The sequence below is a fragment of the Phyllobates terribilis genome, unplaced genomic scaffold, assembly GCF_046119375.1.
Source record: "Phyllobates terribilis strain yellow unplaced genomic scaffold, ASM4611937v1 Scaffold_17__1_contigs__length_24005725, whole genome shotgun sequence".
Lineage (NCBI taxonomy): Eukaryota > Metazoa > Chordata > Amphibia > Anura > Dendrobatidae > Phyllobates > Phyllobates terribilis.
The window spans coordinates 18,721,245-18,748,037 of NW_027362777.1; the positions used below are offsets into that span (position 1 = coordinate 18,721,245).

General features: G+C 46.0%; 1 pseudogene; it reads left to right on the forward strand.

Annotated features, from left to right (window-relative positions):
• Window positions 1-9,345: 9,345 nt before the first annotated feature.
• LOC141176204 (vacuolar protein sorting-associated protein 37A-like) overlaps window positions 9,346-26,793 on the forward strand; it is a 40,736-nt pseudogene continuing 23,288 nt past the window's right edge.

The window sequence follows — 26,793 nt, forward strand, 5'->3', positions numbered from 1 at the left end:
ACGCAGTGCTGGATACTACTTCGGTTCTGTCCAGGGCTCAAGCCTCAGCCGTCACAGTCAGGAGAGCACTGTGGCTCAAACAGTGGACTGGAGACGCAGTATCCAAACAAGGTTTGCTTACTCTGGCGTACAAGGGTGATCAGCTTTTTGGTTCGGACCTCACGGAGCTGATTGCTAAGGCCAAGGATGTGGCTTTGCCACAGCGGAAAGCAGCGGCTTCTACGTCTGACAGGTCATGTGCCGGTAGTGGTCGTCGGTCCTTTCAACCCAGGGGACGATTCGATCAGCCCTCTTGGAGATCGGGTCGTCCCTCGTCTTCCAGTAAGAAGTCCACCCAGAAATCCCGTACTCCCTGGAAACAGCATTTCCGTCGGGACAAAAGGGAGGTTGACAAAAAGCCCGCTAAGGCGGACTGACGCCAGGATCCCTCTCGAGGGCTCTCGGGTGGGAGGTCGGCTGCTACAATTCGGGTCGGTTTGGGCGTCCCACGTATCGGATGCCTGGGTGACGCGGGTTGTGTCAGCGGGCTATTTCATAGAGTTTCACTCTCTACCCCCGAACAGGTTTCGTCTGTCTCGCATCCCGTCCGTGCCCAAGCTGGCTGCCGCTCTGCTGCGGGAGGTCGACTCTCTTCTGCAGCAGGGTGTAGTGGTTCCGGTTCCGCCGGAGGACCGGGGAAGGGGGTTTTTACTCCAACCTTTTTGTGGTCCCCAAAAAAGGAGGACAAGTTTCGTCCCATTCTGGACCTCAAGGATTTGAATCTTCATGTCCGAATCCGGAAATTCCGTATGGAGTCTCTTCGCTCCGTCGTAGCGGCCTTGTCGCAGTACGATTTTTTGGTGTCGATCAACATCCGCGACGCCTATTTGCATGTCCCTGTCGGCAGGGCTCACCAGCGCTTCCTGCGTTTCGCCGTAGGGCAGGCCCATTACCAATTTGTGGCCCTACCATTCGGGTTGGTCTCGGCGCCCAGGGTTTTTACAAAGGTTCTGGCACCGCTCATGGCGCTCCTTCGAAAGCAAGGAGTTACGATTCTCCCCTACCTGGACGACCTGTTAATTGTGGCGCCCACAGCGGAGGAGGCAGTGACAGCTCGCGATCTCTCCCTTCAGCACATGGAGGACTTCGGGTGGCTGGTCAATTGGAAGAAGTCGTCATTGGAGCCGTCGCAGTCAATCCTGTTCTTGGGGATGCATTTCGACACCGTACGGGCAGTGGTGTCCCTCCCTCCGGACAAACAAGCGAACCTTCGTCACCACGTCCAGGCTATGAGGTCGGTGAGGGCGATGTCCCTTCGGAAGTGCATGCGCCTTCTGGGTCTGATGGTGGAAGCGGTGCCGTTTGCACAATTTCATTCCCGGGATCTCCAAGATCTTATTCTGACCCATTGGGACCGATCGCCGACTTCGCTGGATCACTGTGTCGTCATCTCCCGCAGGGTGCGAGAGTCTCTTGGATGGTGGTTACGTCTGGAGGCTCTATCCCTGGGGAAATCCCTTCTTCTCCCACGGTGGTCGGTGATTACCACCGATGCCAGCCTGACTGGCTGGGGGGGGGGGTTTGGAACGACCTCTGGGTTCAGGGGGTCTGGTCGTCAGAGGAGTCATCTCTGCCAATCAACATTCTGGAGTTGAAAGCAATATTTCTCTGCCTCCGACATTGGACGGTCCCTTAGAGCGGTCTGCCGGTCCGGATTCAGACGGACAATGCGACAGCTGTCGCGTATATCAACCATCAGGGCGGGACGAGGAGTTCCAGGCTCATGATGGAGGTCTCTCGGATCCTGGTTTGGGCCGAGTCCAGGGTTCCAGTCATCTCCGCGTTTCACATCCCGGGTGTGCTGAATATCTTGGTGGACTTCCTCTGTCGCGAGCGGGTAGATCCCGGAGAATGGAGTCTTCATCTGGAGGTTTTTGCTCTGCTGTGCTCCCGTTGGGGGACTCCCCAAGTCGACTTGATGGCATCGAGGCTGAACGCTAGGATTCCGACATTCATGTCCAGGCACAGGGACCCGGAGGCTGTGGCGGTAGATGCTCTAGTGACCCGTTGGACCAGTTCGAGCTGATCTATGTGTTTCCGCCGGTATCCTAACTTCCTCTGGTGATCAGGCGGATCAATCTCGAACGAGTATCGGCGATTTTGGTGGTGCCGGATTGGCCGCGGAGGGTGTGGTATTCAACGCTGGTGTCTCTTCTGGCGGCGCCTCCGTTTCCACTGCCTCTTCGCCCGGACCTGTTAACCCAAGGGCCCATTCGTCATCTGGACCTGAAGTCACTTCGTTTGACGGCGTGGCTCTTGAGACCGAAATCTTGACCCGTCGTGGGTTTTCGGCCGAGGTCATTGCCACCTTGCGGGCGGCCAGAGGTCCAGCTACGACTAGGATTTATCACAGAACTTGGGAGGCCTTCTATTCATGGTGTTCTGGATCGTCAAGGAACCCGAGGGTTTTTTCCATTCCCAACTTCTTGGCCTTTCTGCAATGTGGTCTGGTCAAGGGTCTAGCAGTTAGTACCTTGCGGGGACAGGTCTCTGCACTATCCGGGCTTTTTCGGAAGGCTATTGCCTCACGCAGGGATGTGCGTTCATTTTTTCGCGGGGTTGCACGTCAGTTTCCGCCTCGGAGGGCGGTTGTGGCTCCTTGGCGGCTCAATTTAGTTTTGGAGGCTCTTCAGCATGGGCTGTTTGAGCCTATGGATTCAGCTACTCTTTACTTGCTTTCTTGGAAGGAAGCCTTCCTGGTGGCGGTCACCTCTTTAAGAAGGGTTTCGGAGTTGGCGGCACTGTCTTGCTCGCCCCCTTTTCTGGAATTCCACCCGGATCGTGTGGCGCTTCGTACCCGTGGAGATTTTTTTACCTAAAGTGGTGTCGCGTTTTCCACCTCAATCAGGACATCGTGTTGCCTTCCCTCTGTCCGAAACCAAAGAGTCCGAAGGAGCAAGCCTTGCACTCGTTGGATTTGGTGTGGGCATTGAAGTTCTATCTTTCAATCACGCAAGGGTTTCGAAAATCGGATTCTCTGTTTGTGATTCCTGCTGGTCGTCGCCGTGGTCAGTGGGCTTCCAAGGACACTATAGCTCGGTGGATATGTTTGGCTATCCTGGAGGCGTACCGGCTCAAGGGCGAGCCTTGTCCGGTTAAGGTTCAAGCTCATTCCACGAGAGCTGTTGGTTCGTCGTGGGCTTTTCGTCAGGGGGCTTCGGCAGCGCAGCTCTGCCGGGCGGCTACCTGGTGCTCCGTTCACACTTTTACTAAATTTTATAAAGTGGACGTGAGTGCTTCCGCCAATGCGGCCTTGGGACGCAGGGTCCTGCAGGCGGCGGTAGTTTAGGTTATCACTTTATTTTTTGTTCAGCACTTGTTGCGCACTTGCCTAAGTTGTTGGGGTGTTGGCGATTCTGCCACTGTTTCCCACCCTTGAGTTTTGGACTGCTTTGGGACGTCCCACTAGTAATGGATCTGTGTCTCCCTTCCTTCCCTTCTGCTGCTGAAAGACGGATTTTGGTAAGACCTTACCTGTAAAATCCTTTTCAGCGAAGGAAGGAAGGGAGACACAGCACCCTCCCATGGCAGAAGTGTATTATGGTTTTTCTAGATGCGGCGCGCCTCCCTCCTGATGGCGGTCATCTGGTCTGGGGTTGGCGCACTAGGGCTCTGTTCCAGCATTGCCAGCTCATCGCAGTTGTCAGGTCCAGTAAGTAGTGCCTGGGACTGTGTGTTTTCATGCTGTTATATACATAACCTGTTATCTCACATTTCTGAATTTTCAGAAGGGGTTGTGTTGTTCCCCTGGTGTTGTCTGCTCTTCCTTAGCTTGTGTACGGACTGGAGAACATGGGAGTAGCAGGAGCCTAAGCTGGAGGGGCCGGTTGTCACTTTTTCTAAATCTGAGGTGAACTATCCTGTGGGGCTCCGCCAACCCCCACTAGTAATGGATCTGTGTCTCCCTTCCTTCCTTCGCTGAAAAGGATTTTACAGGTAAGGTCTTACAAAAATCCGTCTTTTTCTCGTTTTACCCTATAGCCTATTTACACTCCACTTCTCAGCAGCTCTCGTTTATAATCTTTCAGTGTAAATGCATATTAAGCCTCAGCATTGGCTTACCCTGCCTGTTCTGTAGAGATTCTCAGCAGCCATCTTATTATCATCACAGACAGGATTAAAATAAAAGGTAACATCTTGTCATATAGATAATACAGGATCCACCATTCACAAAAGGTGATGGTCTCAGCTGACCTTCTCCGCCCTCTCTGCACAATGACCTCTGCACAGGTCAGAGAGCATGCCTATAACCCAGTGAACATCCACAGTCTAAAGTGGTCCATATATCCACTGTAAGGCTTATCAGCTCAGGTAATATTGCCGCCTGATCATTTACAGAGAATACAATTAGAAAAATCTTGACAATCAGAAATTAAAAACCTATTGATAAAAAAGAATATAAATGTCTGGTTTTAATAATTACAGAAATTTCTAGCTGATATATTCCTTAACATGATCAACACTCGTATAAGACGTAGATAGTACTCGGACCTCACAAGTGACCGCGGTCAGATAGTATTTCATCTAAATCACAATTAGTCAGGAAGCAGGAAACCACTAGAATAAAATTCCGCAAGTCCAACAAACGTGATTGTATATTATCATTAGGCTATATTCAGTAGCTTTACCGAGAATTCTATAATAAAGGCTCAGTGGTCAATGTTCTCGTGTATAAAACATTCACATAACATAAAAATAAGTAACAATGCAGAACACTGACGTGGTAAATCTAAAGCTTCCTCCTAAAAGGAAAACCCCACGCGGGGAGAGGACCACATCTGAAGACTCGACAATGACACATTATGATGGAATGATCATCTCCGAGCTTCTCCTGCTGAGCCTTCACCTCTTTCCAGGACATCGAGGAAAAAAAGAAAATACCTGACTATTCAAGGAACCATTCCTGAATAATTCTTAGTATTCTGGGATATTTGGCTGCATCCGTTCTTTATGGAAATAAGGATCTACAAAAGCCAAACTGTTGTAAAATGCAGCAAATGTTCTATTGTGTGGTATACTGGGATCTACGGGGGCTTCAAACTCTGGGGTGACCATTATAAAGCAGCACAGAGCCCATTGTATAAACTCTACTGGTATATTTAGCTGTATTAGAACCAAAATATCTAACTGAAGGCCCACCATACATATTAGACTAATGTTGACCTATCCCACCGATATTGACAGATTCAGCTGAAACTCAAATGTGTATGGGGGCCCAGACAACTGATTGTTGGGGAAGTTAAAGGGGTATTCCTATCTCCAAGATCCTATCCCAATATGTAGTAGGTGTAATAATAATATTAGCAAATACCTCCAATTAGAAATGTAGTATAGTCCTTCTGATTAGCAATGTTGCTTACCCCATGTGCAAGGCATTGCAGTAGCTTAGGCATCCATGGTTACGACCACACATAGTTACGCTTAGTGGTCGTAACAATGAATACCTAAGCTACTGCAATGCCCTGCACATGGGGTAAGTGACATAGCTAATCAGAAGAACTATCCTACATTTATAATTGTAGGTATTTGCTAATATTATTACACCTACTACATATTGGGATAGGATTTTGGAGATGAGAATACCTCTAAAGTGTCCGACATGTCCGATTTGGAACTATTGATCCTTCTGTTTCCCTGGAGATAACTTATCACCAAAGATGTAGGACTGCGGTTCTCTTATAGAGAACACAGAGACACTCGGCTGAAGTACTCTTGTGTATGGGACAACGCTTTACTGTTGGAATTGCTGTGGCATATGAGAGGAGACTGACTATGAGCATCACTATCACGGTGAAAATATTTAGGATTTTTAAAGTCCTAATTTTAGGAGGTCCAAGTCCTAAAAAAATATTATTAACCAGGAACAATGTATTATTTAGAAAAAGACTCATCCATCGCCTGATTGGATTGTTTATAGTTATCTCATCTGCCCATGTAAACAGGACGTGCTGCCGACAATAAGCAACCATCTTGGTACACTTTGTATCGGCCCTTTTGAAAAGGCTTTATATGAGCACCGGTGGACTTGTTAGTGGGGCTGTGGCCTGACGCTGATGATTGGCCACACTATCTATCAGTATTCGGTCAGTATTTTTTCTCAGGAGTGGGAGCCAAAACCAGGTGAGGAACAATCAGAGAAACGGTCTAATAGAAACAAGTCACCAATTCTGCATTTATCACCCACTCCTGGTTTTGGCTCCCACTCCTGAGAAAAAATACTGACCGAATACTGATAGTGGGGCCGTGGCCTCAGTCCACAAGTCCACAGTGCATGACCGTGCTCATTCATGTGTATTTGTACTGTGACCTGTTTGGTGAGATAAAGGTTACTGACGCACTTGATCTAAACTTAGTCCCGCAGTCCGGCTTCACCCATTTTTTTCCTACAGATCATATTACCTGAACTTATCATGTGTCTTCCCAGGCTGTAAACAGAGAGGAGGCAGTACATTGTAAAGACGAGGCCTACAGCGTCCAAAGCCCAAACCCGAGAAGCCAACAACTAATCTGTCCGGTGTACAAATACATTCCACCCCTCTGTTATCCTGATCAGACAAGGAGCTCACACGGCTCATTACAGGACGGGACGGAAGTTCTCTTAAAGTGATCTACACCTCCGACATTAAATGTGACGATACGTTTCTAATGTCTAGACCAGGGGTCTCAAACACGCGGCCCCTGAGGCTGCTTTATGCGGCCCGCAGACACAGACCCCTTGATGATCCCGACCTGGTCCAGGAGGAGCCGCCGACAGCAGCGCTGAATTGCCGCACAGAGACTGTTTCCCAGCACAGCATTTCCAATGACAGCCGCTGACCAATCAGAGGGGACCTGGATGGGCACATACCCACAAGATGGGGACCTGGATGTGGCACATAGCCACAAGATGGGGACCTGGATGGGCACATACCCACAAGATGTGGACCTGGATGGGGCACATAGCCACAAGAGGGGGACCTGGATGGGCACATAGCCACAAGATGGGGACCTGGATGGGGCACAGAGCCACAAGAGGGAGACCTGGATGGGGCACATAGCCTCAAGAGGGGGACCTGGATGGGCACATACCCACAAGATGGGGACCTGGATGTGGCACATAGCCACAAGATGTGGACCTGGATGGGCACATACCCACAAGATGTGGACCTGGATGGGGCACATAGCCACAAGAGGGGGACCTGGATGGGCACATACCCACAAGATGTGGACCTGGATGGGGCACATAGCCACAGGATGGGGACCTGGATGTGGCACATAGCCACAGGATGGGGACCTGGATGGGGCACATAGCCACAGGATGGGGACCTGGATGGGGCACATAGCCACAGGATGGGGACCTGGTTGGGGCACATTAGTACAAGATGGGGACATTACTACAAGATGTTTGCCATTATTACTATATGATGCTAATTGTAAGACAATTTTACTGTATGTGGCCAATTGGGGGAAACAAAATTGTAAAAATCAAAAAAATAAAAATAAAGCATGAAAAAATATTGGGCACTAAAAATGCTGTTTTATATGTAAACTAAAGTAAACACAAAAAAGTGCACGTTTATTATCGCCACATCCATAAGGACCCAAGCTATAAAAAAATAAACACGGAAAAAATGTTCAAAAGGTGTATACAAAAAAAATGGTATCACTAAAAATGTCACATTGAACAAAAAATGCGGCCCCCCAAATTCAAATTTTTTCCATTTGCGGCCCATATACCCAGCCTAGTTTGAGACCCCTGGTCTAGACGGAGTGAGCCATCTTTCTTTTTGACGAAGAAGAAGCCTGCTCCCGCCGGGGAGGTAGATTTCCGGATAAATCCCCGGGCCAGATTCTCCTCAATATATTCAGACATGGACCGGGTCTCAGCAGCGGACAAAGGGTAAATACGCCCATGGGGAGGAGTAGCGCCGGGTATCAGGTCGATTGGGCAATCGTATGGTCTATGAGGGGGTAATGTCTCTGCTTCTCTTTTATTAAAGACATCTGCATAAGACCAATAGGGAACCTGTAGGCCGGGTAGATTGGCTGGGGTAGGAGAAGGACAGGCAGGAAGAACGGGAACTAAACAAGTCTTATGGCAGTCCTGTCCCCAGCGAAGGACTTCTCCGGTCTGCCAATCAAGCACGGGTGCATGTTTCTGGAGCCAAGGTAGGCCTTGCAAGAGGGCGTGAGAGATTCCAGGCAGAACATGGAAGAAGATGCTCTCAGAGTGCTGCATTCCCACCTGCAGAGTTATGGATTCGGTGATGAGTTGAATGGGATGCGGTAAGAGACCCCCATCCACGGAGGCGACAGATAAGGGTACAGCCAGGGGTTTGGTGGGAATGTGGTATTTCTCTACCAGGGATAGAGAAATGAGATTTCCGGCAGCTCCAGAGTCAAGTTGAGCTAGTTCACAGAAACTGTTCTCCCCGCAGATGATAGAGACCGACAGCATCAGAGATGGAGAGGGTTTACTCTTGACTAGGACGACCTCTCTGAGCGATCCTAGACACAGGCATTTCCCGACCTCTCCGGGCAGGAACGGATCCGGTGCTCCTTACTGCCACAGTAGAAGCAGCTCCCCTCGGCACGGCGTAATTCTTGACCGGTTTTGACCATCTTGGTCTGGTCGACCTGCATAGGCTCAGGTGAGTGCGCCTGAGGAGTAACGAAGGAACGGAGGAAGTGACGGGTTTCTGAAAGGGGCAAGGTGTGGAAACCTCCTCTCACGGGTGACCTCTTTGGTGTGCTCCTGGAACCGGATGTCAATCCGGGTGGCGAGTGTTATTAAGTCGTCGAGAGTGGTAGGAATGTCCCGACCGGCGAGTTCATCTTTAATACGGCCGGACAGACCCTCCCAAAAGTCGGACACCAGGGCGTCGTTATCCCAGGCAAGCTCCGAAGCAAGGGTACGGAACCGTATGGCATATTGGCCCACGGTGAGACTTCCTTGACGGAGGCGAAGCAGAGATGAGGCGGATGAGGTCTTCCGTCCTGGTTCGTCGAAGACTTTCCGGAAAGCCGTGAGAAAGGCTGGCAGGTTGGACACCAGGGAATCTCCTCTCTCCCATAGAGGATTTAGCCAAGCCAGCGCCTCCCCCGTGAGATGGGACATGATGAAGGCTACTTTGGCTCGTTCGGTGGAAAACTGGTGTGCCAAAAGTTCGAAGTGCAGAGTGCACTGGTTAGTGAAGCCCCGTGCCTGACCGGGATCTCCGCCAAAACGAGGCGGGGCGGAGAGACGGGGACCGGGAAGGGATGCTATGGTATTGATGGGCAGCGGCGGTGCCGGGGTAGTAAGTGTGCAAGTGGAAGCAGCTACCGATGAGACAGTCAGTGTGTCCAGGCGAGAGTTAACACTACGCAGGTGACTCAGGATGGACTCCTGTTGGGACCTCTGATGGGAAAGTTCATGACATAGGTCTGAGAGCGAGGTAGCTTGGGTGCCACCGGGTTCCATGGCCCGAGCAAACTGTAACGGGTCTGGGAGGTGGAACCTCTGAGCTACTATACAAAGGGCAGTCCTTGTAAGGAAGCGGGTGGCTCCCAGGGAAGGCGGGTAGGTAGACACTGCAAGTGACAAGGACAGTCTCAGGGTAGAAGGGCAGGGCAGTCACAGCAAGTGACGGGGACAGTCTCTTGACAGGCAGGTGGTCACGGCAAGTGACGGGGACAGTCTCTTGACAGGCGGGTGGTCACGGCAAGTGACAACAGGGTAAGAGTCTCTAGGCAGGCAGGGGGTCACAGCAAGTGACGACAGAGCCTCCAGGTAGGCTAGCAGGCAGGTAGCAGGTGAGCGCTCCCAGGTGAGCGAGTAAGAGTCTCTGGACAGGCAGGTGGTCACAGCAAGTGACGGCTAAGCCTCCAGGTAGGCTAGCAGGCAGGTAGCAGGTGAGCGCTCCCAGGTGAGCGAGTAAGAGTCTCTGGACAGGCAGGTGGTCACAGCAAGTGACTGCTAAGCCTCCAGGTAGGCTAGCAGGCAGGTAGCAGGAGAGCGCTCCCAGGTGAGCGGGTGAAAGTCTCTGGACAGGCAGGTGGTCACAGCAAGTGACGGCTAAGCCTCCAGGTAGGCTAGCAGGCGGGTAGCAGGTAAGCGCTCCCAGGTGAGCGGGTAAGAGTCTCTGGACAGGCAGGCAGGTATCTGGCAGGTAGTTCCTGGTCCGCAGGCGGACTGATCCATAGACAGACTGGAGTTGAAAGGCTTTGCAACAACAGAGCTCGGGAACCTCCATTTTGGAGGAGGTGCCTTATATATGGTGAGGTCCTCCGGCCATTGGCCGGGGACTACTTAGGACTGCGCGCGCGGCCCCTTTAAGAGAGAGGGAGCGCGCGCGCGCCCTAAGCACATTGACCAGGAAGCAGCGTGCGCTGCCAGCAGAGCGGGAGGAAGACGCCGGGCACGGAGCGGAGAGGTGAGGGGAACGGCGTCCCTGCCTAGCAGGAGGCAGGGACGCCGACGCTACAGTCGTCACGTGATTGTGGCAGCCATCACGTGATTGTGGCAGCCGTCATGTGATTGTGGCAGCCGTCACGTGATTGTGGCAGCCGTCACGTGCTGGTATAACACGCTGCAATTAGAAATGGGAATCGGCACAGGAGTCACAATATAAAGTCAGTGCTGGTAGTAACACAAGAATCCAACAAGCCGAGCGTCCACACGTCGTCCAACAGCCCAACATGGATGATGAGAAGCTGCGGGACGTCACATAATCCGCGATATTCAGGCAGAGAACACAAACCGCAATGTGCTGCCACCGACATCTTCATCAGCTCAGGAGGAGGCGACTGTGTAAGAACATCACCGTTTTGTTTTCCCCCCTGAATATCGTGGATTATTAGATGACTGATGTTCTGCTACTTTTTCTTTTTGAAGTTGTCTACACACATAATGGCTGCAGAGGACTGAGAGAAAGTCCACAGGGAACAAAACAGAAGTCGGGAACAGAAGGGGAGACGAGGGCTGAGCCACTTACACAGACAGAAAGCTGAGGAGGACATGTTATTACTCCAGGATCTGCTCCATTCATTCCCTATGTGGCATCCAAGCGCTGAGCTCGGCTTTTTCCAGAGCCTCATAGAGAATGAATGGAGCTGCAGTTGTTCCCTGACTTTTCGTTCCTTCCCGATCAGACGATGGTTCGCAGTGGTCAGACCCCACGATCAGTAAGTGATCACTGAGTCTGTGGATAAGTGATAACTAAAGTTGACAAATCCCCGGGCCCGGATGGGATACACCCGCGAGTACTGCAGGAATTAAGTAACGTCATAGATAGACCATTATTTTTAATCTTTAAAGATTCCATAATAACAGAGTCTGTACCACAGGACTGGCGTATAGCAAATGTGGTGCCAATATTCAAAAAGGGGACAAAAACCGAACTTGGAAATTATAGGCCGGTAAGCTTAACCTCTACTGTGGGTAAAATCCTGGAGGGTTTCCTAAGAGATGCTATACTAGAGTATCTGAAGAAGAATAACCTCATAACCCAATATCAACATGGGTTTACGAGGGACCGTTTCTGTCAAACTAATCTGATCAGTTTTTATGAGGAGGCAAGTTCTGGACTGGACCAAGGAAATGCAGTGGATGTTGTGTATATGGACTTTTCAAAAGCTTTTGATACGGTTCCACACAAAAGGTTGATACATAAAATGAGAACAATGGGGATAGGGGAAAATATATGTATGTGGGTTAAGAATTGGCTCAGTGATAGGAAACAAAGGATGGTTATTAATGGAAAACACTCCGACTGGGTCTCAGTTAACAGTGGGGTATCACAGGGGTCAGTATTGGGCCCCCTTCTTTTTAACATATTTATTAATGACCTTGTAGGGGGCATACAGAGTAATATTTCAATATTTGCAGATGACACTAAACTCTGCAGGGTAATCAATACAGAGGAGGACAATTTTATATTACAGGAGGATCTATGTAAACTAGAAGCTTGGGCTGATAAATGGCAAATGAGCTTTAATGGGGATAAATGTAAGGTAATGCACTTGGGCAGAGGAAATAAAATGTATAATTATATGCTTAATTGTAAAACACTGGATAAATCTGTCACTGAAAAAGACCTGGGTGTATTGGTGGACGACAAGCTCATGTTTAGTGGCCAGTGTCAGGCAGCTGCTGCAAAGGCAAATAAAATAATGGGATGCGTTAAAAGAGGCATAGATGCTCATGAGGAGAAGATAATTTTACCTCTATACAAGTCATTAGTGCGACCACACTTAGAATACTGTGTACAGTTCTGGTCTCCGGTGTATAAGAAAGACATAGCTGAACTAGAGCGGGTGCAAAGAAGAGCGACCAAGGTTATTAGAGGACTGGGGGGTCTGCAATACCAAGACAGGTTATTACACTTGGGGTTATTTACTGTGGAAAAAAGAAGGCTTAGGGGTGATCTTATTACTATGTACAAGTATATGAGGGGACAGTACAAAGACCTGTCTACTGATCTTTCTACTCTGAGGCCAGAGACAGGGACAAGGGGGCATCTTCTACGTCTGGAGGAAAGAAGGTTTAATCATAATCACAGACGGGGATTCTTTACTGTAAGAGCAGTGAGACTAGGGAGCTCTCTGCCGCATGATGTTGTAATGAGTGATTCACTAATAAAATTTAAGAAGGGCATGGATGCCTTTCTTGAAAAGTATAATATTACAGGTTATATATACTAGATTCCTTGATAGGGCATTGATCCAGGGAACTAGTCTGATTGTCGTATGGAGTCGGGAAGGAATTTTTTTCCCCATTGTGGAGCTTAGTGTTTGCCACATGGTTTTTTTTTGCCTTCCTCTGGATCAACATGTTAGGCTATGGGTTGAACTAGATGGACTTAGTCTTCCTTCAACCTTAAAAACTATGTTACTATGTATGTAACTTGTTATCTTCAGACATCCCCTCTAAGCAATGGCGCACGCCAGCAGTGAAGGCGGGAGGAGGCGCTTGGTGCAGGGAAGACTTTACATCTGGGGGCCACATATAGGGCATGTGAGGGGTGGACACTTCCCGTATTCACCATTACTGAGCCCCCGCTCTGTACCGCTCTTATCTGAGTGCAGGAGACACAGCAGTCACTAATCAGCCACTCTCCGGCACTTGCAGCTGTCCGAGCTCTGCTGTGCCTGTTAGGGGTGAAGTTCGGGTCCTAGGAGGCAGCGACTATGCAGCCTGCAAAGCAGATCACAGCCCGGGTACCGCGTCTCCGGATAAATCTCCACCTTGTGAGCTGCTTCTTGTGCAGCAGCCCCATGCAAGTCGCTCCGCTCTCCTCAGCCAGCTCCTGCTGAAGACTGAGCTCCTCTGCCCAATCTAGGAGCCCAATAGCCCTGATCACACCAGTGGTAGCCCAGTGCTGCTGGGGGGGGGCAGGGCTAGATCCGATTTACAGATAGCAAACTAATCAGCCCTAGATATTTCTAATAGCTGCAGAGCAGGCGACATAACTCTGACCGGTGTCCTCATAGACCTCTCCTCAGCCGGGGTCTAATAAGAGCAGTAAGATGGCCGTCATGGGGTCCATTGTTAGATCTCGGCTGCCATAGAAACTCATCGGCACCATGATCGCGCCTCCCTCACCGGTCTTAAGTGCCTAAATGCTGTGAAAGCCACTGACTGTGTCATATAAGGGGTTAAGCTGCCAGGATCAGGGTTGGCTCCACTGCTGGCGCCTGAGGCAGGAGTGGGACTGTGTTATACCGCCACACGACTGCCGCAGATCTTGTAAGAGCCCTGACTGCACCTGCCTGATGATAATGTGTCCTATAACGCGGGTCCTGGTACCAGACTGCCCTTTACATATTAATCACTAGCTGGGAACCAGTTACTTACAGGTTCTAGTTTCTGATGTGTTTCCAGAACCTGTAGTTATCAACATTTTACCCTTAAGGCCCAGTTATAATATTACTGCAACACTCTCACTACATATGAGCATCCTGTACCTGTATACCTGCCCTGTGTGCGGCACAAAAGTATATAACAAAATGTGTGTACACAAATACCTATCTCCTGAATGGTATTACTGCTAGATCTCCTGTACATAGAAATATGAGGTTCTTAGCGCACACTTTGAGCAAATTGTGCGAGCCCATCTGCCAACGTCAAGGCAACCTCTTCAGATGGGTCCCTGCACTAACACTACACTAACTTACTAACTGGGACCACCATTTTTAATGTTTATTATTACTGTACTAATGCAATCAATTGTACCTGTTATAATTCATTTTTTTAATTAGTTTTATAATTTTTTATTACTCTTGTGTTTATGATAATGGTATTACTAAAATCCCTATACTTAGTGTTGATCCAGAAGAAGGCAAAAACCCCTGGACACCTTCAGCCAATTTGTGTCACAGGGGAAAAATTCCTTCTTGACCCCGAGAAAAGGCGATCAGTCCTAGGACCCTGGATCACACTGCTATTCTACCTACTACTATTACTACTGTTATTTTATTACTATTTTATTTATTTCTTACTATTATCACTAGTATTATTACTCTTATTACACTAATACTGATACACTACCACTATATTACACTATCCTGCTGTTACTTGGTGGTCTGATACTTACCAGCCGGTATTGCCGTATGTGATGTTATCGGCAGAGAGGTTCCAGCAGGATGGTCCACATGATGTTCCTCTTTCCTCTCAAATACCGGTTGATGTACTGGCGGAAGTTGGTCTGGTTCTCCTTCTTCCTTCTTGTTGTTGGGATCGGTTGTCTTCTTTTCTGGCCTTTGGTCGTCACTTCCCCCCTATGGATCTTGATGTGGAGTTTCATCTTCTTTGCTTTCTCTTCTTTCTCTTCTTCCTCTTCTTCCTCTTCATCCAGGTAGGCGCACAGTTCTTTTAGTGTCTTCTGTCTTAAATCCATGATGTCCAGCTTTATCTTCTTTGCTGCTTTCTCCTCTTCTTCCTTCTCTTCTTCCTCGTCTTCCTCTTCATCCAGGTACTTGCGCCGTTCTTTTAGTTCCTTGCGCCTTTCTTCCCTCTTCCTTTTCTCCCTGGCTTTATACTCTTCGATGCATCTTCTTTGGGCAATGGGGTTGGTCAGCATAAGGCGCTGGAAGAGAAGAGATGAAGTTAGGAGGCTACAAGGAAGATCCGAATACACAGCTACCTTATAGAAGAGGCCGTAGCGTTGCCCTGAGTCGTCTCACTGACCTCCTTCTTGTAGAGGGGAGAAGGGAGAAACTTCACACAATACGCCAGTCTCCTCAGCTGTTCCTCAGGACTGATGTAATCTGCAGAAAACACAACCAGATATTAGGAGCAATCCTCACCGTACAAAGAGGACATATGTATGTTAAGACTGTCAGAAGGAGCTCACTGATGGATTCTCAGTTAACTAGTTCTGCAGCCAGCAATAGACAGTACAGCACAGAGGGTACAGGAGGCAAACTGTGCACAATTTTCAATAAAACTCAGAAAAATATTTACCACCAAGTATATGCATTAAAGGAAAGAAAATGTCCCCACAGATGAGTCTGTTTAATGAAAGCCCCAGAAACCCATGTAACAAGAGTATAGAGAACGGTGAGTGAGTGATGGATACTACCTGCTCCAACGCTGGCAGAATACTCCATCCCCATGGTGTCCGCTGATATCTTCTCTTGTAGAAATGTCTCCACAATCTATAAAACCTCAGGAGGCGTCAGCAGAGGGTTTGGGGATTGGCTGATATTTCTTTGGTCTTAGAAACATTGGCTATAAATAATTCGGGGGCTCTGCTGGGGAAAGGGCAAATTGGGAAATGTGGAGGATATTTACTGTTCTGTATCTGAGCTTCATTAAAGGGGAATTATCAGATGGAACAAGTCATCCCCTTATCCCTGGGCTCGGTGACGACTGATAGATCAGTGGGGTCCGACCGCGGGAAACTCCAGCAATCACCAAAAAAGGGCAGTGACCCCCATTAGAAGTGATGGCTGGATCCTTCCAGATGGGAGATGTGATGAGTGTGGCGCCCCCCACTGGTGTCTCAGCGTATCATGTGTTGGGGAATAATTACTTCTCCTCTGGTAAATGGGCTGATTCCTGTCAGTTGTGGTCGCTGAGTGCGTGTGATGGGATGTGGCTCCGTCCATTATATTATATCACGTCTTATACCTATAATCTCTCGCTGATCATAGAATCATAGAATCGTAGAGTTGGAAGGGACCTCCTGGGTCATCTGGTCCAACCCCCTGCTCAAAGCAGGATTCACTAGATCATCTCAGACAGATGTCTGTCCAGCCTCTGTTTGAAGACGTCCATTGAAGGGGAACTCACCACCTCTCGTGGCAGCCTGTTCCACTCATTAATCACCCTAACTGTCAAAAAGTTTTTTCTAATATCTAATCTGTGTCTCCTCCCATTTAGTTTCATCCCATTGCTTCTAGTCTTTCCTTGTGCAAATGAGAATAAAGATGATCTTTCTACAATGTGACAGCCCTTGACATATTTGTAGACAGCTATTAAGTCTCCTCTCAGTCTTCTTTTTTGCAAGCTAAACATTCCCAAATCCTGCAACCGTTCCTCATAGGACATGGTTTGCAGACCAGTCACCATTCTGGTCGCTCTTCTCTGAACTTGCTCCAGTTTGTCTATGTCTTTTTTAAAATGTGGTGCCCAAAACTGTACACAGTATTCCAGATGAGGTCTGACCAAAGAGGAGTAAAGACCGATAATGACTTCACGTGATCTAGACTGTATGCTTCTGTTAATACATCCCAAAATTGTATTTGCCTTTTTTGCTGCTGCATCACACTGTTGACTCATGTTCAGTCTATGATCTATTAGTATACCTAAGTCTTTTTCACATGTACTGTTGCTTAGCTCTATTCCTCCCATTCTGTATATGCTTTTTTCATTTTTATTGCCCAGATGTAGTACTTTGCATTTTTCCCTGTTAAAAACCATTCTGTTGGTTGCTGCCCACTGCTCCAGTTTATTTAGGTCTTTTTGAATCCTCTCTCTCTTCTCTAGTATTAGCTATCCCTCCTAGCTTTGTGTCATCAGCAAATTTAATCAGTTTACCCTCAATTCCTTCATCTAAATCATTGATAAAGATGTTGAACAATACAGGTCCCAGGACGGAGCCCTGTGGTACCCCACTTGAGACATTCATCCAGCTGGATGTGAAGCCATTTACAACCACCCTTTGAGTCCGATCACTAAGCCAGTTATGAATCCACCTAACAGTTGCCTGGTCCATTGCATACTTGGTCATTTTTTCAATAAGGATGGTGTGAGATACTTTGTCAAATGCTTTGCTGAAGTCAAGATATACTATATCTACAGCATTTCCCTGATCCACCCAGTCAGTGATTCTGTCATAGAAGGAAATTAAGTTAGTCTGACATGACTTGTTAGTTACAAACCCATGCTGACTCTGGTTAATCACTTCATTCTTATCCATGTACTTACATACATGTTGTTTAATAATTTGTTCAAAGATCTTTCCTGGTATAGAAGTCAGACTCACCGGCCTATAGTTCCCTGGGTCCACCTTCTTCCCCTTTTTGAAGATAGGAACAACATTTGCTCTTCTCCAGTCTTCTGGGACTTCTCCTGTTCTCCAAGAATTTTCAAAGATTATGGAGAGTGGTTCTAAAATTTCTTCTACGATCTCCTTCAGTACTCTGGGGTGTAATTCATCTGGACCTGGAGACTTGAACTCATTTATGTTAGCTAAATATTCCCTCACAATCTTTCTGTTTACAGATAACTTGGATTCCTCTATTCCTTTAAAAAGACAGTGAAGATCAGTTGATGTTACATTTTCTTTCTGAGAGAAAACAGATGCAAAATAGGAATTAAAAAGTTCGGCCTTCTCAACATCCTCTCTTACCATTTCTCCATTTTCATCCTGTAAAAATCCTATAGCATCTTTGACTTTTCTTTTACTTTTGACATACCCCCAAAATCCTTTTTTATTGCTTTTGACATCTCTTGCAAGCCTTAATTCATTGTCAGCTTTAGCTAATCTGATACGTGCCCTGCAGGATCTGCAGACTGCATTATAATCTTCTTTAGATATGCCTCCCTCTTTCCATTTAATAAACATTTCTTTCTTTCTTTTTAGCATATGTTTAAGTTCTGTGTTCATCCATCCTGGTTTCCTTAAATGCTTCCCATTCTTCCTACTTTTCGGGATTGTTAACGATTGTGCTTTGAGAATCTCATTTTTAAAAATTTCCCATCCTTCCTGGACATTTTTGTCCTTAAGGACATCCAGCCATTGGATCCCTCCTATTCTCTTTCTGAGTCTCTTAAAATCTGCCTTTCTAAAATCTAACCTTGAAGTTTGAGTCTTCACATGTCTTCCTCCTCTAGTTATCCAAAATTCTATAATAGCATGATCGCTGCCTCCTAGGGTCCCAGCCACCTTTACCTACTCAACCATTTCCTCCCTGTTTATAAGGATTAGATCCAAAGTAGCAGATCCCCTTGTTTTCTCCCCTACCTTTTGGAAGATAAAGTTGTCAGCAAGAGAGGATAAGAATTTGCTTGACCTGTTAGTTTTACTTGAGAGAGATTCCCAACAAATGTCTGGATAGTTGAAATCTCCCATGACCACTACGTCATATTTTTTGGAGAACTTGGTCATTTGATACATAAAGAGTTCATCCATATCTTCAGCTTGCCCAGGTGGCCTGTAGTAAATGCCTACAATGGTGTCCTTTCCGTTGTTCTCTCCTTGTATTCTTACCCAAACAGTTTCCACAGAACTCCCAGTCTCTGAAGCTTCAATCTCTGTGCAGATATACGCTTTTCTAACATACAATGCAACACCTCCTCCTCGTTTATCAAGTCTGTTTCTTGCAAATAAGTTGTAGCCTTTTAGCCTTTTATTCCAATCATGTGTATCGTCCCACCAAGTTTCAGTGATTCCAATGACATCATATTCCTTTTCCTGCATTAGTAGTTCCAATTCTCCTTGTTTGTTGCCCATGCTTTGTGCATTTGTATAAAAACATTTTAGTTTGTGATTGGTTTCTCTTCCTCCCATATTTTTATTATTTAAATTGTTTTGTCTTTGTTCTTCTTTTCCACTTCCAGTAGCAGAGATCTCAATAGTATTTGTCAGCTGTATGGCTTTTTCTGGCCTTTTGCTTCCCTTCCCACATTGTTCTAGTTTAAAGCTCTTCTGATGAGTGTAGCAAGGCGACTTCCAAATACATGTTTTCCAGTCTTCGTAAGGTGCACCCCATCTCTAGCAAGTAGTCCATCGTATAGGTAATTCATTCCGTGATCCAGAAATCCAAATCCTTGTTGACGGCACCATCGACGTAGCCAGTTGTTCACCTGTAGAATCTTATTCCACCTCATTGTTCCATGGCCATCCACTGGGAGGATGGATGAGAAGACCACCTGCGCTCCCAATTCTTTCACTTTCTTGCCTAAGTCTTCAAAGTCACTGCAGATGGTTTCCAGGTCCTTTCTTGCGGTGTCATTTGTCCCCACATGTATTAGCAGGAATGGGTAGTGATCTGTAGGTCTGAAGAGTCTTGATATCCTGTCAGACACATCTTTAATTTTTGCTCCTGGAAGACAGCACATTTCTCTTGAGGTTATGTCTGGTCTGCAGATAGCGGCCTCTGTTCCTTCTGTGTCTTCACACTCAGATGAGATGGAACAAACTGACCACATAGGAGGTTTTTTTTTTTTTCAAATTCAAACCGAGCAATCCTATTGGCTGAGTATGACTGTCGTTACCATGGTGACAGAATTTTAAAGGGACAGAACATTAATAATGTATAATAGTGTATTTTATGACATATTTCACATAATAGTGGCTGATATATGGACCTGTACAGATAATATGTGGGCGCACACTTCTATAACTCCTCATATTTTTCATACAGCAATTTGGTGGTGCTGCAGAGATATTTTGGGCGTAATATAACTTGTGCTGGCAATTGATCATCTATAAAGTAGTCTGGTAATGTATGTAATGGTCCTAAGATTGTGCTTTTATGTTCAATACAAATCTAAATATTAATCAGACGTCACTCCCTGCTATTTGAAGGGTTTTTGTCCCTTTCCCTATGTCAGAGTAGTATCACATATAGCTCGGATACGCTGCAGCCTTCAGAACAATGAGGTCCGTTGTGGCTTTTCCCTGCACATTCGGCCATTATATAAGTGACGGCAGCTGCGTTGTGTCCCTGCACGGCTGATAGCGTCGCTGTGCAGGGATTCAGTATGGTGGAGCTGGGGCTCTTTTCTTTTATGGGTCGATACAAGTCTTGTTCAGACATATAAATATGCCTTGATTACATTGTAGAAAAGAAGGGTGACATTACAGGAGTCCCATACATTCTCAGTGTAAGATCAGTGGGGTCGGACCCCCGGCACCAGGGAGTATACAGAAGGAGCTTGTGAATGTCTTACTTTAGTGGTCTTGTAAGCTCCTCATCCCACACTTTTCCTGTATAGGACATATAGCTTTTCTGTATACATAACTCTTATGTAAAAACAACATCCTCCATGCACATTTCTGTAGGTTGCCTGATGGTTCAGGTGTATTTACATCATTTTTTTCTACTGCCCGACCTAACAGCGTTCGCTTGCTCTTTTAGCAATCCAATTGTGTTGTTTCACATTTGGGGCGATTGTGTCAGCGGCAGGTTTCATTGTGGGGTTATATAATGGGCACTATTTTTATAGGCTTATTTGGATATTAATGCCTTTGTGAATAGATACTTTGCTGCTACCTTGCTCTTTATTATATTGTGGTGGGCAGTCTGTAGTCATATATTGAGATTTTCTGTGACTAGTTGGGCATATATATGTGAGGATTAACCATATCAGTACCTTGCAATGGTTTTGTTATTCATTGGGGCAATTGTTGCTTTTTAGTTGTTTTTTTTAACATGTCTTGTATGTTTAGTCTTTAATAAAATTCTATATTTTTGCTATTCCTTGGTGATCCCGGTCATTGCCTCCTTTCTTTCTCCTTGTTTCTTTGCATCTCTATTATGTAGCTGCAGGGTTAGGGACGGCCGGTTCCTTGCAGGAATAGTTATCAGGACGGGTGCGGTTTCTGCTGTAATAACTCATTCATGTGACCCATCAGTCATCACCCGATCAGCCGGGCAATGCTCAGCACAGGCCGCCGTCATCCCACTTCTCTACATCTATTATATAGACACTCCACAACTGCTCCTTCTCTTCAGAATTCAGAAAGATTTTTTTTTTTATTTATCTATTTTTTTATTTCCGCAGCCATGCAGTGACGCTAGGTAGGTGCAGAGCTAAAGGGAAACCCACCTCAGAAGAAAATTCTAGGGTCCTGATCACTAGAGATGAGAGCTTAAAGCGAATCTGTCACTAGGTTTTTGCCATATATTCCAAGAGCAGCATGATGTAGAGACAGAGACCCTGATTCCAGCGATGTGTCACTTTCTGGGCTGCTTGCTGGTGTTTTGATAAAATCTTTGTTTTATCAGTAGGAGGTTGTGACTAGAAGACTAGTAAACCTGCAACCAGGTATCCCTCATTTTTCAGGAGTGGTCCAAATTAAATAAAAAAGCGGTCTATAGGGCGCTAAAAGAATGAACACTAGAAGTGAAAAACTTTTTAGGACTAAAAAATAAATTTAATGAGCCCTTTCCACAAAGCGTTTCGATAGTGAACTATCTTCCTCAGGTGGTACATGGCGCGCTTTTTCTCCCTTTCTCTTTTCTCATTTTTCACAAGGTCTGTATAGCAGCCTTCTGCCTATGCACAGTGTACACAGAAAGCTGCCAATCAGTGGTGCAGCCGGTTATACGGAGCTCAGCATTCAGAGCACTGCTAGATCTGCAGTAGATAAAACTAAAATTTATCAAAACTGCAGCGAAATAAGGGACACATTTCTGGAATCAGGTTTCTGCCCTTACATCATACAGATGGGATAGCAAAACCTGGTGGCAGATTCCATTTTAGAGCCATCGGATATTACCTTGTGACCTCTCAAAGGGGAACTTGATGTCTAGGATGGTTATTATTTTATGTCATGTGTCTCTTGATGCGGGATAACTTGTATGTAATGTGTTGTATGTTAGGTCTATGCACAGTACAAGTCCTTCAGTACAGGGTTACCTGAGAAGCGTACCCAGCATGAAGCAGGACTTGTATTATGTTTTGTCAGGGATGATTAATGTCTGAGTGCTTTATGCTGCGTTCTGCAGTCATCTATCTGCCATCCTCCGTACACCCATCGCCGTCCTGTTCTCACACTTCTTTATTTGGCTTTTTTCTTGTGGTCGTAATATGGAGCATGTTGTATCCATAAAGCGGTCAGATTTGCCGGACCTCATGCTGTTCTGCCGAATCAGCCCTAGATCATTATTGGGGGCTGGGGCACCTCCAATTCAAGACGGTAGACAAATCGTGTCTTGTGAGACTGCACGCTCCAGCACCCACAATACTGGAGCATCGGTTAGGTTTACACACATCCACCTGTTGTGTTTTCTTTTGGGACACAGCAGTTTGTAGAATTGTCATCATTAATGTTTTCTTTTTTTTATCTTTCCAGTATTACTGAAATTCAGAAAGATGTGGAGTACAGACTGCCAATCACCTTTAAGAACTTCACCATCAGCATCAATATGTAAGTGACACGGGGTGCTATTGTCTTAGTTGAGAGATTACGTTGCATTTGTTGGGGTTATTAAATGTGAACCTAATGGGAATTAAAGGGATTGTCCTCTACTTTGATATTGATAACATCAGCATTGGGTATCAATATCAAATCGATGGGGTTCTGACAGCCCCCCAGAGAGGGAGCCGCATGCTCCTATTCACTTGTGAAGATGGCCCCCACTGATTCCATATTAATGACCTATCCAATGGGTAAGTGATCAATATCAAGGTAGTGGGCAGCCCCTTAAAGAAATCAGACCATATTAGGTACTTCTAGAATATCTTTGTCCCATGCTGTTGATAGACCCCACCGCGTGTAATCGGTACCCTACAATGACTTGTCATCCATAGTCATGTCTTGTAGCACTGGAGCCATTAAATGATGTTGCTTGGCGGCTCATGACGTCACTATAGATGATGTGTATTAATGCAAGTTGTTTAATTGCTACTAATAAGAAATCACTTTAAATCAATATGGAGGCTTATAGGGTCCTCTCAGCTTCCTTTTACATATGGAAGTAGTGGTAGAACAGTATCGTCGATTGTCCCTCCCCAGAAAAATTATCCTTTTTTTTTTTGCAGAGCTCCGATGTGCCAGTCAAAAGGAAATGGAGTGTCTGCAGATTGGTGTGGGAGTGCAGAGGGGCGTGTCCGTGCACTTGAAAGGAGCTGTCTAAGTGCAGGGATACGCCCCAGTGCACTTCCAGCCGGATTTGCAGATGTTTTCCACACTAGATTTGTCATGATGGACTCATCAGATCTCTTATAACACCATTACGATCATATGTCAAGGTGCTGACGTCCCTTTATGCCTTACGCTACGTGCCACCTAAATGGATTTTCCATTGAGATGAGATGAGGCTGTTGGGTATTTTCCCCGGACCTGTCACGTTTCTGTAGGCTGCAGTCATGTATCCCGCGTCTTGCTCTAATACTTTGTTTTTATTGCAGTTTACTTCCGCCACAATTTCCTCAAGACAAACCTCTCATCACAGTCTTTCCACCGATAAGACATCACCTGGTGGACAAGCAAGGCCCCAATGTCACCTGTCCTTTACTACATAATGTAAGGAGACTTGGGAGATTTTGAGCACTGGACTTAGGAATGTTGTCATTTAACCTTTCAATGACTGAGGTGTTTTTGTTTTTATAAAGTGGATCTGTGTGGTCTCCTGACACGTCTGTTTTAGTAATCTTATAAACCCTATAAAATCACAAATGTGCAGAATTTGTGTTTCAGACCACTGTGCAGTGCCTTTGAAGGCTATGTTCACACATTGCATTTTTTTCAGCGTTTTTTTAATGCAAATTTTCAGCTGTGTTTTACAGTACAAGCAAAGTCTATGAGATTTCAGAAATCTCCTGCTCACACCCTGGTTTGTGTATGATCAGTATTTTGTGATTTGCATTGTTTTTTGCTGAATAGAGCACGTCACTTCTTTCAGTGTATTTCACCCATTGAAAGTAATGTGTAGTGAAAAAACGCCTAGTGTGAACATAGCCTTACATCTAATTGACAATGGGGTGTTACCTTACTCCTTGTCCATGTCTAATCAGTTTGGACAGTAGGCATAATCACTACGACCAGGGGCCTGGCAGTGGCCAGTTGTCAATGTATCCACACATTTCCAGAAGATTGGCACAACGCAGAGGACCTGGGAAGAAGAGATGCCACGGTATTGTTACTTCATAGGGAATACACCTCTTTATTTTGGTAGATGAGGTCTTTGTCAAACACATCTTCAGCAAAGGAGAACGAAATGAAAGGATTAATGTATGTGTTAATGACCCGGTTCTGCGTGTGCTCTACGTAAAATGTGGCTGCAGATGGCTGTGCTGCATCGACACGTGAGGTTTGGGAGCCCCCTTACATCTAATGGGTGGGGGTCTTACATTGAGGTCCCCACTTCAGACATTTCTGATATTTCCAGTGAATTTTCCAAGGAAGTTTCAGATAAAAATACCATAAGAAAATGTGGTCAACCTTGTTTTAGTTTTTTTTTTTAATATATAAGATTTTTAGTTATAGTCTTTGTTATGTTCACATAGAAGACCGGTGGGTTTTTTCTTTTTTAGTAACAAAGTATATACAGTGGGGAAAATAAGTATTGGACACACTGCCGATTTTGCAAGTTTTCCCACCTACAAAGAATGGAGAGGGCTGTAATTTTTATCGTAGGTACACTTCACCTGTGAGAGACAGAATCTAAAAATAAAAAACAGAAAATAACATTTTATAATTTTTACATACTTATTTCATGCAATTATGCAAATTAATTATTTGATACAATAGAAAAACAGATCTTAATATTTGGTACGGAAACCTTTGTTTGCAATTACAGAGGTCAGACGTTTCCTGTAGTTCTTGACCAAGTTTGCAGACACTGCAGCAGGAATTTTGGACCACTCCTCCATACAGATCTTCTCCAGATCTTTCAAGTTTCGGGACTGTTGCTGGGTGCAGTTGTCCTGTCCCCTTTGCAGAAAAGCACCCCCAAAGTATAAGGTTTCCCCCAGCATGCTTCCCAGTTGGGACGGTGTTCTTGGGGTTGTACTCATCCTTCTTCTTTCTCCAAACACGGCAAGTGGAGTTGATACCAAAAAGTCCTATTTTGGTCTCATCTGACCACATGACCCTCTCTCATGCCTCCTCTGGATCAACCAGATGGTCATTGGCGAACTTCAAACGGGCCTGGACATGTGCTGGTGTGAGCAGGGGACCTGCAGGAGTTTAATCCATGACGGCATAGTGTGTTACTAATGGTAATGTTTGAGACTGTAGTCTCGGCTCTCTTCAGGTCATTGACCAGGTCCTCCTGTGTAGTTCTGGGCTGATTCCTGACCTTTCTCAGAATCATCCTTATCCCACGGGTCGAGATCTTGCATGGAGCCCCAGACCGAGGAAGATTGACAGTCATCTTGTGTTTCTTCCGTTTTCTAATAATTGTGCCAACAGTTGTTGCCTTCTCACCAAGCTGCTTGCATATTGTCCTGTAGCCAATCCCAGCCTGGAGCAGGTCTACAATTTTGTCCCTGGTGTCCTTAGATAGCTCTTTGGTCTTAACCATGGTGGATAGGTTGGAGTGTGATTGATTGAGTGTGTGGACAGGTGTCTTTTATACAGGTAACGAGTTCAAACAGGTACAATAAATACAGGTGAGGAGTGCAGAGTAGGAGGGCTTCTGAAAGAAAAACTAACAGGTCTGTGAGAGCCAGATTTCTTGCTGGTTGGTAGGTGATCAAATACTTATTTCATGCAATGAAATGCGATTTAATTATTTAAAAATCATCAAATGTGATTTTTTTTTGGATTTTATTTTTAGATTCTGTCTCTCACAGGTGAAGTGTACCTATGATAAAAATGACAGACCTATCCATTCTTTGTAGGTGGGAAAACTTGCAAAATCGGCAGTGTATCAAATACTTATTTTCCCTACTGCGTGCGTGTATGTATATATATATATGTGTGTGTGTGTGTGTGTATGTACAGTACAGACCAAAAGTTTCGACACACCTTCTCATTTAAAGACTTTTTATGTATTTTCATGACTATGAAAATTGTACATTCACACTGAAGGCATCAAAACTATGAATTAACACATGTGGAATTATATACTTAACAAAAAGTGTGAAACAACTGAAAATATGTCTTATATTCTAGGTTCTTCAAAGTAGCCACTTTTTGCTTTGATGACTGCTTTGCACACTCCTGGCATTCTCTTGATGCGCTTCAAGTGGTAGTCACCGGTAATGGTCTTCCAACAATCTTGAAGGAGTTCCCGGAGATGCTTAGCACTTGTTGGCCCTTTTGCCTTCACTCGGCGGTCCAGCTCACCCCAAACCATCTCGATTGGGTTCAGGTCTGGTGACTGTGGAGGCCAGGTCATCTGGCGTAGCACCCCATCACTCTCCTTCTTGGTCAAATAGCCCTTACACAGACTGGAGTTGTGTTTGGGGTCATTGTCCTTTTGAAAAATAAATGATAGTCCAACTAAACGCAAACCGGATGGAATAGCATGCTGCTGCAAGATGCTGTGGTAGTCATGCTAGTTCAGTATGCCTTCAATTTTGAATAAATCTCCAACAGTGTCACCAGCAAAGCACCCCCACACCATCACTCCTCCTCCTCCATGCTTCACTGTGTGAACCAGGCATGT